Source organism: Lonchura striata, chromosome 1 (genome assembly GCF_050655825.1).
Source record: "Lonchura striata isolate lonStrDom1 chromosome 1, ASM5065582v1, whole genome shotgun sequence".
NCBI classification, from domain to species: Eukaryota; Metazoa; Chordata; class Aves; order Passeriformes; family Estrildidae; genus Lonchura; species Lonchura striata.
In genome coordinates, this window is record NC_140703.1 from 101,177,998 (window position 1) to 101,195,076 (window position 17,079).

A 17,079-nucleotide genomic window follows, 5' to 3' on the forward strand; every position below is an offset into this window, starting at 1 on the left:
TTTGTTGATGACAACAAATGGGGCTGTTGTCCCATTTGGAAGCAGGCACACATATTCCCTCATTTTCTTTTTTGTTTATGTACCTGTAGAAGCTCTTCTTGCTGTCTTTCACCTGTTGTTTTTTTCAGCTCCTGTGCTTATCCTGTTTATGTTTGTTAAATTAAGAGCTCCTTTTTCATCCATGTTCATCTCCTGCCACATTGGCTTGATATTCTGCTCATTGAGTTGGTCCATTTTTGAGCTTGGAGGAGAATCAACCAGCTCTGCTCGTTCCCTCTTCTCTCCAGAGCTGTATTCTATAAAATTGTTCCAAGCACATCTGAACAAGGGTTGTGATCCTGCTGCATTTTGCCTTGTCTCCTCAGGATCCTGAAATCTGCCATCTCATGGTCATTGCAGTCAAGGCTGCTCCTGACCTTCACTGGACTTTACTGGCTTTACAAGCCTGACTGGCTTTATCTAAGTATGAGGTTGAGAAGAGTACCCTCAGTTTTTGACTTCCAGTTCAGCTCTGTTGGGATGCTGTCCCTAAGCCATCCTGGATGGTTTTCAACACTGTATTGCCCTGTTAGCAGATATCAGGGTCTGAAAACCTGAGATTTCTTCCAGTTATCAGAAAGACTCCAGCTGGGCAGGCTGTCCCACATTGCCTGCAGATACACACAGACCTCTGTCCCTCCTATTCTTCACGCCACAGGCAGTGCTGTGCAGCTCTTCAAAGAGGCACGCAGATGTGCTGATTTCCCAGAAACTGTATTAGATTTTTCCCCACATGCCTGGGAGACATTTCAACAATCTAAGGCAAAGAAGAAAATATGAGTAATATCAAATGTTTGTAACTTCCCAGGTCTACTTCAGATTAAGAAAATTATATCACCATGACACATTTATTGAGTGTTCAAACACCATTAGATGTACCCCTTAGAGCACATTGTCCTGCCTGTAGAAAAACAGCTCCTGATTTAATCTTGGACAATCTACAAGGACTGGTTCAAGATGGAGTTATCAGTCACCTATAACAGTGTAGTCAGATTTGATATCCTGGTAAGCAAAAAAAAAAGCCCAAAAAACCACAACACTAAAATGTATGTTCTAGTAAAACTACCAAAAAGTTAGCAGACACTTAACTAGAAAATGGCTAAAAGTATAAAAATATTGCAGACAGCATGGACACTGTTTGAAGGCTCAGACTAATTTTTTGGTGTCAGTTAATGTGCATTGCAAATCAATGTTTTGGGTTCAGAGAAAGCATATCATAACTCAGAAAGGACTTGAAGAGGATCTTAAAAAAACAAAAAAGTCTATGCTAAAGGAAGAGAAAGAAGGAAACTCTTGAAAGGAAGATGTCTCTAAACCTCTGCTCAAATGAGAAAGTACAAAGAGACACAAAATCTAGGAAGGTAAAAGTTAATTCATAGCAAGGCAAGCCAAAAAAGATTTTGATGAGAAAAATTGCTAAAAGCATTTAAACTAGCCATAAAAAGACAACTTATAAAAACTGTCGGAAGCAGGAAGTCTGCCAGAGAATCCATGAGGTGAGAGCTGACATAAGCACAGAAGGAGAAAAAGTCACGAAAAAGCACTCAAGGAGAAAAAGTCATGAATTATCTGTATCAGTGTTTGTTATACAAAAACTTAGCAATATTCCTAAATTGATTAAAATCTCTAGTGGGATAAGGATTTAAAGAACTCACTCAAAACTAAGACATGGAATATATTGCAGAATATTGTCAAAAACGTTAAAATTTTATTTAAATGAGATGGTATTTGCTCACATGTTTGTAGGGAGTTAGCAGAGAGAATTGCTGGATTGCAATGGATTGAAGTAAATTACCTCTAGTCAAAAGAACCTGAGTTTCAGGCAAATATGAAAATGGCACTAATTTGGTTAAAATGAATCCAAGAATTGTCAAAAAAATCACACATTATAAATAAAGGTATCTGTAAGACTGGCAAAAATAGTAGGAAAATATAGAACAAAAGGACACACAAATAAATATTAATATAATGATTGGGAGTTTTGTAGAAGAAGGTAATACCTTCTGAAGGGCTCAAGAGATGCACGAAAAAGAGAGGATCTGTGTAAAAGAGGATTAATACACATGAGTTTTGAAAAAGCTTTGGCAAGGCTTGTCAGTAGAGGCTCTTAAAGAAATAGTCAGAAAAGAAAAAAAGGAAGGTGCTCTCATGAATTAATAACTGGATAAAACACAGAAAACAACAAAAAGAGATTTGTTTTTAAAACAGGAAGAAAGGTTGAAAATGATCAGTGACATTGTGATCAGTTCCACTCAAAATTTTTATCAGTGAATAGAAAGATTACATGAATGAAGAGGTGACAAAATCTGATAATAGTATAAAATTATTCAACATAATGAAAATTAATGCTGTCTATGAAGATCTACTGAAGGATCTTGCAATATGGAGACTGTGATATGAGACAGGTGATAGGACTGTGCAGAGAGGCTGAGGAGAATAGCAGTTATCTTCTAGTGGTTACTATTTGTTACTTTTTCACTTAGTTAAAATATTTTGATCTAAAATTAAAGATAAACCAGACCAGGGCTCTTTGTGGATGAAAGCTCTGGCAGAGCATTACTAACCTTTTCAGTGTTACCTGGCTGTGCTGTCAATGATTTTACTCAGTGGAACACTGTGGAAGTCAACCAAGAAAAGGATATTTTCATTCTTTCCAGTATCAAGAGTTAGAGTCCAAATCAATTTGTTTTGATTTAAAAAAATGTCCCAAATGATTGGTGCAAAGATCAGAAAATGTTTCCTATGATTTGCTTTCATCTCTTGGCAAATTATTTGAAGAGGAAGTTTTTTTTACTGCTTAGTATTTGGCAAGAATTTTCCAGCTTGCCTCACATTGATCTGAAACTCCCTTTTGAGAATAAAGGTACCGTAGGGATATGTTTGTGCATTATTACATTTCAGATTCATTATGTAATAAATTTAATCTGTGTGCATCCTCAGCAGAGATTGAATTTTAAATGTCAAATGGATCCACTAAGGGTACAAGGAAATGGAACAATAATTCAAAATTATTTTTGAATGTGTTAATTGAAAAATATTTGAATTCAGTAAAACACCATTGAAGTGCTTCAATGATGATGAAGATTATTTTGGAAGATTTGTTCCCAGTGTAGGTGGAAAGGTCCTGCTTTTTATAGATATCTGGATTGGATTTTATGTTTTTCTCTCAAAAGCAGTGGACAGACCTTGTGTGGGAATTTTAGCTCTTCATAGACAGGAAGAATTTCCTTGCCTGTCTCAAACCAAACTGTGCAGGAAATGTAACACTTGTGGGTTGCAGCCCCTCTGGGGCAGTGCACATCCTACTTTATTAAGCATATATGTTAGGCAGAAAAGTGTCTTTCTGGTCAGCTATCAAAGCCCTACTCCTACAAATCCTTTGACATCATTGATATCCTGCAATTGCATTTGTTTTACAGATGAGAAAAACATACCAGAAAATGTAGACTTGATTGTAATGGAAAATTCATAAGAAAAAAGTTTATAAATATATTTTTCACAATATATAGAAAACGGTATTTTTTTCTCAAAGAATGAAGAAACTGCTTTAGCACATCCACATTAGCAGTGAGTTTGAGTGGGGAAATTAAATAATGTTTTAGTATCAGCAAGACATAAACTGTATGTGATGTATCAGAGAACTTCAGTCAAAAGGATGGAAAATAGAATATTGTTTTCAAGGTGCAATAACCAATAACATAGTTACTAGGTTTTCTCCTGTATGAAGAAAGAGCTCTCTCTTTGAAGGGTCTGGAAACCTTCAAATGCTTTCAAGAAGCTGGTGGCATAGAGCTGCTCAGGCATTCAGCAAAATCCATGGCCTTGGTAGGTTCTGCACTCAGCATAAATCTATAGCTGTGCTGCAGATTAGAGCACTACACTGGAGAATGCAGAACAAATTTGCATCTGGAATTTGGCAAGGCTAAAAACCAGTGTTCCCTTCAAAGTCAACAAAGCAAACCCAAAAATTAATTATATTCCATTGTCTCTGTCTGAATGGCATGTACATGTATCCAGAGCTGTGCAGACTATCACCAACAGTATATTTTATGCAGGGTATGGGGACTTCCAGGTGAAAGATTTGCAATGTTTTGGCCTTCCAGATGAAAAAAAGTGCCCATTTCTTTCATTAATGGGTTTAATTCATTACACCTCCTCCACAGGAAAGTGAACTTTGGGTGGTATACATTGCTTTCAGTATTTCAATATTGCTTTTAATTTCAATGAAAAAAATTTATACCATTCTTGATGCTACAGGTGGTGTGGATTCATGATTTATTTTTCTGTGAAAGACCTGAGACATCAGATTTGGTGTCAGGATAAAAACGAACAGAAACAGTGAAGCTAAATAGGTATGAAGTCTAAGATCACAATAGAATTTTCCAGGTCAGAAAACAGGAATGAACTCTTCAGAGAGGAGAAAAATAATTTGTTGGACATTTTTTCTTTAAAATCCTAATTAAACCAATTAACCCACCCAGCATTCAGACAGAGTTGTAGAAATCTTGGCAAAAAGGGAGACCACTGGGATGGGAATTTTACTTGATGAAATAATATGTCTACCTATTTTTTTTTTTCCTTAAATGAGAGCCATTTTCTTCACTCAGAAAAATGACTCAACAGTGTATTTGAGAGCTCAGGGTGTATAAAATTGTGTAAATCAGCTTTTCTGGAAGGCTGGATAGCAAAGAATTAATCTTTTCAGTGAGGATAGAGAGTGCAAATAATTATGTTAATACTGAAGTTACTGACTTCCAAAATGTAGAATATTGCTTTCTTCTAAAAGGAGAACTCTTCAACCTTCTTTCAATGACCATTGCCATTAGGTATTACTCTGATTAGATATCCCTTTGATCCATGTGGCCCAGTAGGAAACATATGTAGAGATAAGAAAGAATAATTTTCTTTAGATCTGTGTGCCATTGCCTTATGTATTCAGATGTTAGGACAGGTTTTTTAGGTTTGTGAAGGGTGTAGAGGTTTGTGTGTTACTGCTTGAAATTATCATTGTAAGAGAGAAACAAATAGTGCCTTTTTGGTAGAAGTCAGTAAGTTCTCAGCAGCTGCAGAAACCTTTCCATCCATCTGAATGCCAGGTGAATTTTCAAATCTTTGCATGTACAAATTAGCTCTGGTAATATTGTAAGATATTTTTGCAAAATTTAACAGCTCTACTATCATATCACCGTGGAGCTGCTGAACCTCTCTAGGAAACTCGAGCAAAATCCATGCTCATGACACCCTGAAAAAAGTGCTGTGAGGACTGTAACTGTCAGGAGGGACTCCATCCATTCCCATAAAATATCAGCAGGAAAAACAGACTACTACTGCAGAAAATTAGAAAGAACAGGTCCTTTAAGTACTGTAAACTTTAAAATGTCAATAATGTTTTGAGTTGGTGCTTTGTAGAGCTGGCTGCCCTGTTCTGGTCTGAGTTGTGATGTCAGTTCTGGAACACAACAGCAGAAGATGAGCTGTCCTTGGGCATAATTTCTGGCCAAGGTTTGTTTGCCCCTTGGGAACAAAGACATGAGTTGTCACCTATTGGCATCTATTATATATATATAAAAAAAAATCCTGTAAAGAGAGAGGCTTCACACTGATAGTGCAGGTTCATACCATGGACAGCCTATATTTTGTGGTCAGGCTCTTTGGTGTCAAATAGTTAAAACTGTATAAGTGGTGGAGTCCCTTTGTCATTTTACCAATGGAAAGGAACCTGTCTTTACCCTTGAATTTACCTGACTTTGAGGAGTAACTGGATCAGTCTCTGTGTGATCCATGTATATCTAAATCAGACCACAGATAAGTGCTCTGCAACAGCCAGAACAGTTACTGAAAAGAACAGAAAAGGGTTAAATTCTGCTCCTGGTCACATAGAATGCAGTCTGGCTTTGCTGAATTAGTGCTTTTTAGAAGTGTTAACTGTTGAATCTTTATGAGACTGGACTTGCTGTTATTTTGTCACTGTATCTTACAACCCAAAGTCGTGGGGAGTTGAGTATTTTAGGGGTGTTATTTAACCACAAGCTCCCAGTCTAAACTCACTTTACCACTAAGTATCTGTACCTAAATCCATTGACTGGGGATGGTTATTTGACAGCAGAGGCAGAACCATATGGGAGTGATAAAGGTGTCTTTGACAAGCTGGACAGTCCCAGTGGGGTTTGCTCACAGTCAGTGTGACCTCTCATCCTCCTGCCTTGTTGTGTTTTCTTGGGGGGTGAGCTCTGCACATGCCTACACCCAAGCTGGTTCCAAAGGGGAACTAGAAAGGTCTTACATCTCATACAAAATCCAAACCTTGCTACATGGAAAATTTTCTAAAGTGTTCCAAACACCCCAAAAGCAAAGGAAGCAATCTGTATTTATCTGCTGTCAGAACGTCAGAAGATAAGGGAGAGACTCAGTGCCCACCTTTTCCTACCTTTGAATATCTATTGAAAAGTTAAAGATATAACCTGATTTATTTAAAGTTTAAGATATAACCTGAAGCATCACATTAGAAAAAAAGCATAGGTGGGGGTTAAAATCAGGATATTGTCATGATGAAACTGACAACAGTAAAAGATCTGAAAAGAGACTGTTCAGGAAAACAATTTCAAAGATTAATTGGTAAAAAACAGTGTTATTTTAGAAGCTCCTATCAAGAGAAACAACCCTCCAGAAGGTGTTAAAAAAAGAAACGTATGAGTTTTGAGATTAACATTTCCAGCTGAGGGAATACCCAAAAAGAAAAAAAAATTAAATGTTGTTGCCTGAAAGGTTTTCAGTTATCTGTGCAGATTAAAAAAGGAATTGAGATTCTGTGTGAGGCTACAGGCTCTGCTGCTCAGAGAGCCTCTTTGTAATGAGACTTCTAATGTTCGCTTGCAATGCCAAGGAAATTACCCTTGGTATAACAGAAGGATATTCAGGATCCTTCTGAAGTGGTGAAAAATTCTGAATTAGGGAAACAGTTGGGAGCAAGAAACACCTTGGTGTGAGGGTCCAGTTTTCTCCAGACTTAGACCTATTCAGAGACTGACAAATGTCTCTTTTCCTTGTGTGGGAGGCAAAAATGTTGTGAAAGAAGTTATAGTTTCATTCACAAAGTCAAACTGGGCATGCAGCTGTTGAAATATTTTAAAAATGTGTCATAGCACCACTTCAAAGAGACAGACCAACACTTTGGTGCATCAAGTATTAGGAGAGGTTGCAATACCTGGGGCAGATGTCCATACCCTGGTACTTCTGAATTTGCACACCACCATTCCAGGTGGCTGGTGAGGTCACTGCTGTCATGTGAAAAAGAGGTCCTGAAGCATCCTTAAGGTTTATTTTTCCATGCCTGTTCACACTGTGTTAAACTTTGCTAGGCACATGCTTTATCAGAGCCTATGTTCCTTGAAAGAAATGTCCCTTTTCTCTGTTGCCTTGCATGAAGAGCTTGTGGGACATGGTGTTATTAAGTGAGTAAATGTGAGACAATCAGTGTTGAGGACATAGTGTTCTTTTTTTTTCCTTCATTTGAAAAAAGCAGTAGAATAACCAGGAAATTGTCTAGTCTGATAATGATCAGCTTGGTGAGTGGCTGAGGCATCAGCACACTAATTATACCTCCTTATACTTGTTTGTGATTTGTTCCTTTGCTCACAGTTCCACGAAGTCTTTGATATGTACCACAAAATGGAAGAATGAAATGGTACACAGGGGCCATGATTACCCTTAAGGGTAAATAAATAATACTCTCAGTCCTGTAGCAGTAACTGTCTCTTCAAAAGCTGCCCTTTCCTGATAATTAAAGGCCCATTGGAGTCAGTGTCATTACTCCTACTGATTTCTGTAGGAACCAAGCAGGCCACTTCTGTTCTACTCTGTTGACTGGAGGCTGTTTTTCCAGACAGAATGATAGAAGATGCAGGAAATGTCTAACCCTGGCTCACAATTCCCACCATGTCCAGCTTTCCAGCAGCAGAAGGATGACAGTAGATTTTCCTCACTTTTTTCTGTGATCATAAGCTTTTGTCAGATGGACTCAGTGTTTCCAGTTCCTGCTCCTGCAACTGGATTTAGCAGGGAACCACTGCAAAACTCCTATCCATGTAACTTCTGTGATGGTGGGAATAATAAGGGATTTAGTTGTTGTAGCACAAGATAAAAAAGGAACAACCCCCAAACTCCTACTGTGTTGAAAAATGGCATCAAAATAATTTTATTTACTGCTTTAAATCCAAGTAATTCCTGTAGATCTCTCCTAGTGGCAGAATATCATCATGTGCTCATGAATCAAGCTTGTCTTATTTTAACGGAGTGGTTTGAATTCATATGTGTGAGTGCTACATCTTGTCTGTGAATGCCTGTGGTGTCTGAAAGAATTGTAAGCTTTTTCTTGCTCTTTGTTAAATCCACTTTTCCATAGAATCATTGATGCTATTTTAATACATCTATAGCAATTTGGATTTTTGAGCATATTCCTTTTTAACATTGTGCTGAATTCAACTCAATACCAGACAGAGCCCTTGCCATTTGTTAGGAAAGGTTAATTTTGTAATTGCATATTAGACCTATAATGTGGGTAAAACTTGCTATAACTACTGCCATAAGCTGTTTGAAATCAACAAAAATATCTCAGATGTGCATTGTGAATATTGTTATTAGTGACAATTTATTGTAGCTGAGCCCCTGCAATAAAAGGGGGTTTATCAGTAGGAGAAATAAGGAAATGTAAAAAATGAATATTCTTAAATAAGCTGTAAGCAAAGGAAGTCCTTGCCGAGAAACCAGACCATATATTTGTCAAGGAAACTATTATTTTTCCTTAATTAAAATTATCTTATAAAAAATGAGCAAAATAAATCTGAAGAGAGGCAGTAAGAGGAGTAGTCTTCTTCCTCTGTTTAGTTGAATTATCACTTTTCAAATCCTGTTGCTATGATCAGTGCAAATGGACAGAATGCTACTCTGAAGACATTAATGGAAATCCCATGTCATCTGCAGAGATGGAGGCACCTGTCAGCTGAACTGGGGACGTGTCTGCACCCAGATATGTCACCCACTTTCACCTTGTGAATACTGCTGCCTTGTGAAGGGTATCAATCATACAGATTTCTCCTCTACAGATGCATTAGAAGCACAGAATTACTCATGAAAAGGAACTCTCCAGAGACTCAAAGCAAGCCTGAGCTTCAGTGAGATACAGGTTAGATCACATTGCTCAGGGCCTTTTCCAGAGAAATTCTTCAGGAAATAGATTCCACAGCCCTTGTGGAAGAACTTGTCCTAGAGTTTGACTATTCTTCCTGTCAGAAGATTTTCTCCTAATACCTAAGCAGAATTTCCCTTGTATCAATGTGTGTCTTTTGCCTCTCATCTTTTTCACGATGTATTTTCAGGACAAATGTGACACTTCTCTTTTCTAGCCTCCCATTAGAGGTTTGAGGACTGTAGTAAGGGTCCATCCTCAGACTCCTCACCTTGAGAATGGTCCAACACAAAAAAGGCAAAAAGAACCTTTTGTAAGACTGTTGAAGGAAGGAAGGAAGGTCATTGATAGGCTGTCACATAAATTATGGAATATATGATTAGGAAATATTAGTTACAGAACTAAAAATGTCAATATATGTGGAATTCAGGTTGAATTTTGTTGTTTGTCAAAGTTCTGAGAAAGTCAGGAGGGTTCGTATTTTAATCACGCCTTGCTGTGTAGCCCTACTTGTAAAACAGATTTTCATGTTTCCTAGTATGACCTCATGTCTTTCAGGTACTAAGACAAGGGAGGGTTTATAAAATACATTGGTAATCTGCTCTCAGCAGCTTTTCACCTAATAGAAACATCCAAATCACCTTTTCTTCTAATCTCTTCACAGGCATCTTTCTTCTGCAGAAGTTCTTCAATATGTATGCAGTGTAGTAGCTGATGTTTGCCACTGTGATAAACAGCAGATTTTATCTCTGTGACATGTGTTGCAAGACTATCATTCCCTGCAATCACAGTGTTTTATACAGCAATATCACATTGCAAGCAGATGCCTCTTTTGATTTTCAGGCACAAGTTAAAATATTTTTAATGCTACATATTTTAAAATACTTCACACAGATGAATATCTATGTTTTGAATTATTCCCTTCACAGTTTACCTATTTAAAACCCGACCCAGTGGGTTTTTTTCCCCTTATTCTTTTGCCACTCATCCTCCCTCCATTATTTTAGTGATTGCAGTGTTTTCTATTCTAATACAGCTAGTAACATGCTGTTGACTGATTCATCTAGGTATGGAATGTTTCAAACAATTTCAAACAATTCAAATACTTCAAACAATTGAGTAGCATTTCTTGCACCAGCTGGAATATGCCTGTCTTGTCTTGTTTGATACTGACACCTTGTCAATATTTCTTCTTTTTGCTTATAGTCCTTCACTGACTTCATTATTCCTCTAACCTGTCACTCCACGCAAAACAAGCCATAATAATTTTCACTTTTCAGAACAATTCTTACCCTGTATTCTAAGACAGAGAAACATTTTGAATTGTGTCACTACAGGAACCAAAGCAGATAAACAACTGCTCCTGTGTCCACCCCTGAGGGATGATGCTGGGCATGGCTACCAGCTGGACTTGGCACCACTAATGACAGCAGTGGGCTCCATCACCTTGCCAGGGATGGAGATGAAGCTGACCAGCCTCTTGTTAGTTACCTGGACCCTCCTGCTTGCCCTTCTTGAAGAGAGATGAAGACTTGCTACAAAGATTGCTGCTCCTGCCATGTTCCTCTCATGTTGTAGAAGCATTATCTTTTAAAAAGACTATTTTAAATGATTGTTTTGACAAGATTAACTATTAGTGAAACACTGTGATTCTTGATTCCCTAGACCCCAGTAACTTTTTTAGACCTAGAACAGTTGCTAACCTGCAGACCTGCTATATAGATGCTCATTTTAGCCAGAGACTGCTTGTTTTATTAGCTGTATTTCATGAAACACCTTCTGTCTTCAGCAACTGGGATCTTTAAGTAGGTATCTGCCAGTTCTAATGCATTGTTATTGTTAAATTTCCCAGTGTGTTACAGCTTCTCATACGTCTGTTCATGGCCTATCCTCACTACTCAAACTTTCTGATACTGGATTAGAAACTGTATAATTTTGTGAAATTATGTATAATGTTGTGAAATGGTGGGAAAGAATTATTCAAATAATGATTTTAATTTATTTTCACTGTTGCTTCATTTTATTTTTTGCTCTTGTCTTGAGATTTGCTAATTCATTAAGGATCTTTAGGGTAGGAAAAGACCTCTAAGATCAATCTTTGGCTGAGCACCCCTACGTCAACTAAACTACAGCACTTAGTGCCATGACAAGTCATTTCTTGGACACTTCCAGACATAGTGACTTCACTACTTCCTTTTCTTTTTCTGTATTAGCTGAAGACATTAATCAGATTTCTGTTCCACTTGGTAATTATTCTCCCTATTCCCTTTTTTCTGTTCTGTCTTCTTTTCTGCACATTGCCAGTGGTGGCTTCCTATTTCCCCAGCTGCCATTTCTTGGGTCAGTTTTATTTCTTCTGAATGAGGTCAAATGCACTTCAGTAGATCTTTAACTTTGGTAAGTACCCAGATAATTTCCTTGGTTATTGGCTTATTTTTTCTACTCATCACATAATTTTATCCATGAGAATAAACTTTCAAGACATTCTGTCAAGAAGAATGAAACTTTAAATAATATCTGGGGAAACCCCAGCTATTCATTAGCTGTCTAGAAACCCTGTTGCTCAGTTCAGTAGGGGCACTCCTGTTAATTAAGGACAAGAATGCACTTCACCAATGGAAACTGAAGAGAAAATACCAGGAGATAGGAAATGAGAGGTTTTCCAGCATGGAGAATTTAAAGTAATGACCCTAAAGGGAACTTTAACTACTCCTACAGACAGCAAAAAATTCAAAGCAGTTGACAATAACCTTTAAGGTGAAGGATGAATGCTGAGGGAGGAAAAAAACTCACCCAAACCACACACACATAAAACCAGTTGCTGGATTTATGGATTGCTACAGGGTACTGAAGGTGGTTAAGTTGTTCAATTTCTGTAAATCTGTCTATGTGGAATAGTTCATCCAGATAGAGAATCAGTAATGCTACTTCTGTAGTAGCTCTATCATGTAAAATAGTAGATAACTTTCCTAAAGATTATTGATAATATTTTCTTATAATTACTCAGAAATCCACATATATTTGTGATTTTTAAGAGTAAAGGAACTTGTATTTATACCTGGAAGAGAATACTCTCTCCACCTCAATCCTAGCCTGAGAGATCTGTTTTCCTAGCTTTGTTACTCCTGGCAAGAACAGAAGTCCACAAGGGCTTCCTTCTTCATAACCCACAGGTTTCTCTACCCTGCAGCTAGTCTGAGTACTTAATGAGCTAGCTTCTGAGTCAGATGTAGGAAGGTGATATATTTACAGCGAAATAAAATTGCCATTGGAAGTCTGAAAACTGAAATAGTTATCACTTCATTTCTCTCCCCATTTTCATCATTATATCATAAATTAAGTTACCTTTTATTCTCTTGGAAAGGCCTTTGTAGCTACAAATCCAAATGGTTATAGCATGAAGGCATTTCATTCCTCCTCCTGGCCTTTAATTCAGCTTGCACCTCTGCCACTGGATCTCAGCTGAAAAATAAAGCATGATGGAAAAATATACTAAGGTTTTTTGTTATTTCTATTTACAAACAAAGATTTAGCGTTTTGAGTGGATAATCACAACTGAAAGAGCTTTTGGTAATTTTCCTTTCAGAATTCACAAAGGCTGAACCTTTGCAGCTCTCAGCTTCATTAATTAATTATGATGAACTTGCCCAGAACCACGATCTGTGCCTCAGGATTTTCCCTGACTGTGTTTGGGAGCTCACAGATCCCAGTTTTGCTGCACCACGCTGCATCTGATATGTGCTGGCTTCTGTGATGCCTGCAAAGTGCTGCCCTGCAAAAGTAGTGCTAAAGCTAAAACGTTTCACAGGCAATCAGAAAGTGGCTGCTGTTTAGGAAGAATGAAGGTGCCAATATCCATGATGTTGCATACTCAGTGCTCCTCACATCCATGGGAGATGCCATCTGTGCTCACGAGAAAACAGAGGCAGTGTTTGTAGCCAATCACTGTTCCTGCTACACGATTGGATTAATCTCGCTTGGATTAATCTCTTCCCCTGGAAAGTGTCACTTAATGCCTGTGGTTGTTGGCTTTTTGTTTTAACTCCTGAAAATAGAGCTTGCAGAAATGGAGGTACCATCATGAAGGAATCCATATAGGGGTTTTTTTTCCAAACAAATTAGAAAAAAATCCTGCAAATCCATTTTCCCTGACACTTTTTTTTCTGGTGTTGCAAAAAGGATATGTCCAGAAGATTAAGTTGCTTCTGATAGTATATCTAATTGGAATATATGTTGCCATTGTTCTAATTGGAATATATGTTTAAAGTAATAGATGCATGAAATTGCACTCTTCTTGCTTTTACATTCTTATGTGAAAAATTACCTTATTAATTTTCAAATGGTAGCATATTTTACACAAATGTGAAAAATCACAAATTGAAAGAGAACCTTTCAAATTAATGACTGGTGGAAATGACATATTTTGAGCATTTGTTCCAATCGAGTGGCAATTCAGGTTTCCTTCCAGACATCCTATCTCTTCTCCTTTACTGGTGGAATCACACAGTATTCCTCTCACAGCCTCTGTAGTCTGTTGTGTGCAAGAGAGAAGAAGCAGAATGATTTCTATGCATCAGGTGAAATGGTTGGGATGGCTGGAATGAATGATGATTACCAGGATTTCCATTGTGAAGGCAAAGGAGCAGAAAATACTATGGCAGAAAGAATCCTTCAATCTAAAGCAAGCATTGGAGCTGTAGCCTTCAAAGGCCTTTATTCAATTATTCTCATGTGTGACCACTCACTGCCTTAATAATATTTTTGTTCATTAATGTTCTAGGTCTGAAAAGATAAAAGGTACTAAGGCACAAACTATTAGCATGTCTAAAATGCCTAATGCAGGGCTGTGTTCCAGCACAACAGTGTGATGTTCTCATGCAACATTCACTGAAGAAACTGCTTAGTAGAAAACAGCCAGCTGTGCTTTCTGAGGAATAAGTAAGGGGGCTGGAATGAGGAAGAGCCAAACCTGTCTGTGAGAACACACATGCAGATGTTCTATCTAAGTGTTGTTTGAATAAACATCTGATTTTGCAATGAAGCTTTCTGTATCCTAAATTCTTTTTAGCAGAGATGTACTATTATTATAATAATTTATACATTGTTTTTTGTATTTCTTTTTCTTGCCCAGTGATCTCAAGAAAATGTTTTGAAATAGCTTGGCTTTGTGTATACAACCCAGAAAGGGCTATACACATCCCAATTTTAGTACCTCTCATGTCATTCTTAAGGGGGGCAATCAATACAGAAAGACATTAGCTTAATGTAATGCTCAATGCTGCCCAGTGTTGTTGTTGTTTTTTTTTTTTTTGAAAATTAATTTCTCAATGCTCTTCTTAAAAGGAACTATTTTTCTTCAGTATTTAAATTTTAACTGTTGGAGTTAGGTAAGGTCAAGATCCTTCCTCTCCAAACACATTTTTCTTACCTAATTGCAGGCAACTCTACCATAATCATTATTCTTTTATTGATTCATTATTCCCTGAATGTAACACATTCCCTGCAAAGGGTAAACAGCAGAGTATAGAAATGCATCTCTGAAGCTAGAGGGAATTTCCTGACATATAATCTGTTTACTTATTCACCCCAGCTAAGTCCTAAGCCTAAAATTTAAAACTTTCATAAAATTGATGATTAGGAGTTTCTCTGATGATCTTTATATCATTCACAGATTTTGAGAGGATCACATGAACTAGAAATTTTTCCATTGTTTTGCTGTTGTTGTAGATCTTTACAAGGTTTTGGTCCTGATGCATTGAATTGAAAAGTTGCAATAGCTTTTACAATGAGAAATTTACTGAAGACACCATTTCAAGATAGAATTTACTTAAACTCATGCTGCTTTGCATGCTGGTGACCTATTTCAAGACAGTCTACAAAGTCAGAATGAACCAACACAATACTATCTCTACAAATTAATCTGAAAGAAAAATCAAGGCCTTATTTTTAATTTCAGGCATCTACATTAATCCTGCAGCTTTACAGAGGCATTATAATGATAAGAAAAATAAATTTGAAAACAAAATATTTTGGTAACAAAGATTTTAATCATATTTTTCACTTCTAACTCTTAGGCTTCCTTACCTTTCCAGTGATGTAACTTCAAGAATACTTAATATGGACATTGTTTAGATTTATAGTGGATTCTGACCAGCATCAACAAAACATGAAAGAAATAAAAAGGGCAAGTCTCAAGAAAAGACTAAAAGAAACCACTGTAGGCCAGGCTGGTGCTGCTTGCTGGAGCTCTGTTTCAGACAAGATGGTGATAGCCAAAGGGAAGTGACACAGTTGATAGTTACTTGCCTTTTCAACACAATGGATCAGTGGGGATGTACAGAAATGAAGCCAAAACCACTGATAAATCTGCACTGAGCCATTCTATCCATTCAGATTCTGTCTTCCCATTTTGTGAAAAACATCACAGAGAACATGCCATTACAAATCAAGCCAAAATTAATGCTCATAAATATGTGATCAGAGAAAGGCAGAGTCCCCAGATAAAAGATTAATAATGGCTGGATGGCCTTAACATATTTCCTTTGATTCATGGGAGTATGGTTATAGCACAGGGAACTGCCATTGCTTTCAGATGAAACAAATGTCTTTGTATTGACTATCGAAAGCAACAGATGTTTTGCAAACCAGTACTTCCACAAAGGGACAGCCTTGGAACTATTTTGTAAACAGCCTAGCTTAAATTTTAATACATGCACTTTGAGGATGGCTAGGTGACAGATGGGTTGGGCAAGCTCTGTAATGCAAAGGGCATCTAACTGAATTTGGAAAGCCTCAAGCAGCCTGGTTTGTTATTGGAAAAATAAAGTCTGAGAGCCTGTGTGTATGCTTGTACATTTCTCTGTGTGTGTATGCGTCCTTTTCTGTGTATATATTTATGAGAAAATAAGAGTTCTTTCTCAAAAATGCTTCAAAACCACTATGGATCAGTATAGATATACATATCTATATATATTAGTACATATATATATATATATATATATATATATATATATATATATATATACATATATATATATAAATTTTCTGAAAGCATTTTTCCACATTTTATTTTTTTCTTTCTTTAAGTGACAAGCTTACAAATAGATACTTAATGAAAGCATGGTTTAAAAGCAGTTGGAAAACTCCAGTGATACTGTGAAGCTACTAAATTAATGTTGTTAGGGTCTGTCCTTCAGGTGTAAATCCTGCTGTGTGCAGCTTACAAAGGCACAGCAGAGCACCATGAGGTCCTCATCAAATGAGAGTTTTCTGACACATCATAATGAGAATGGCTAAAGCGAGGTGCCATTTCAGGAGAACTGCTGGGATGGACAGGTGTCCAGCCTGCATCAGAGACACACACATCTGTGGGATGGAATCCTTGCCAGCTCTACCTGCTTATTGTCAGGGGACGGTGCAGGCTGCCCTGATGGACTGGCCCTTGTGGCAGCACCACTGGATCCAGGATGGATGGGCCCAAATGGGGCTGAAATGGGACTTCCCAGCCCCTGAAAGGTGGAGATGGTGATAGGAGAAGGTATTCAGGCCCTATTGGTACCCTCAGGGCCCTGACACTTGGTTTGTCACCACTCGGCTCTCGCTGCAGCTATTGGTGTGCTCCAAGGAGACATTTTCTACTTCACCTGGAAAATAAAGACAAATCTGCACTTTCCATTTACATGAAGGGTCTGATGGCACCAGGAGATATGGCAGCTTTATTTTATAAGAATTTTTGTGTCTACCTATCATCCACAATTTTAAGCCATTGTCTTACCTGAAAACTTCCACCTGCCATTCAGTTTCAAGAAGAAAAATTATTAAAGCCTTTTAAAATGTCCCTTTCCAAACAATACCGC

General features: G+C 37.5%; 2 long non-coding RNA genes across 2 annotated transcripts in view; both read left to right on the top strand.

Moving 5' to 3' along the window:
* The window catches only part of LOC146768797 (uncharacterized), a 38,354-nt gene extending 22,150 nt beyond the window's left edge, over positions 1–16,204 (top strand). The window contains exon 4 of the long non-coding RNA XR_014956695.1: positions 10,561–16,204. This is a non-coding gene — a long non-coding RNA (uncharacterized LOC146768797). The remainder of the gene's footprint in view (positions 1–10,560) is intronic.
* Positions 1–17,079, top strand: part of LOC146768795 (uncharacterized) — a 182,867-nt gene that overhangs the window by 88,761 nt on the left and 77,027 nt on the right. The gene's annotated exons all lie outside the window — the stretch shown is intronic.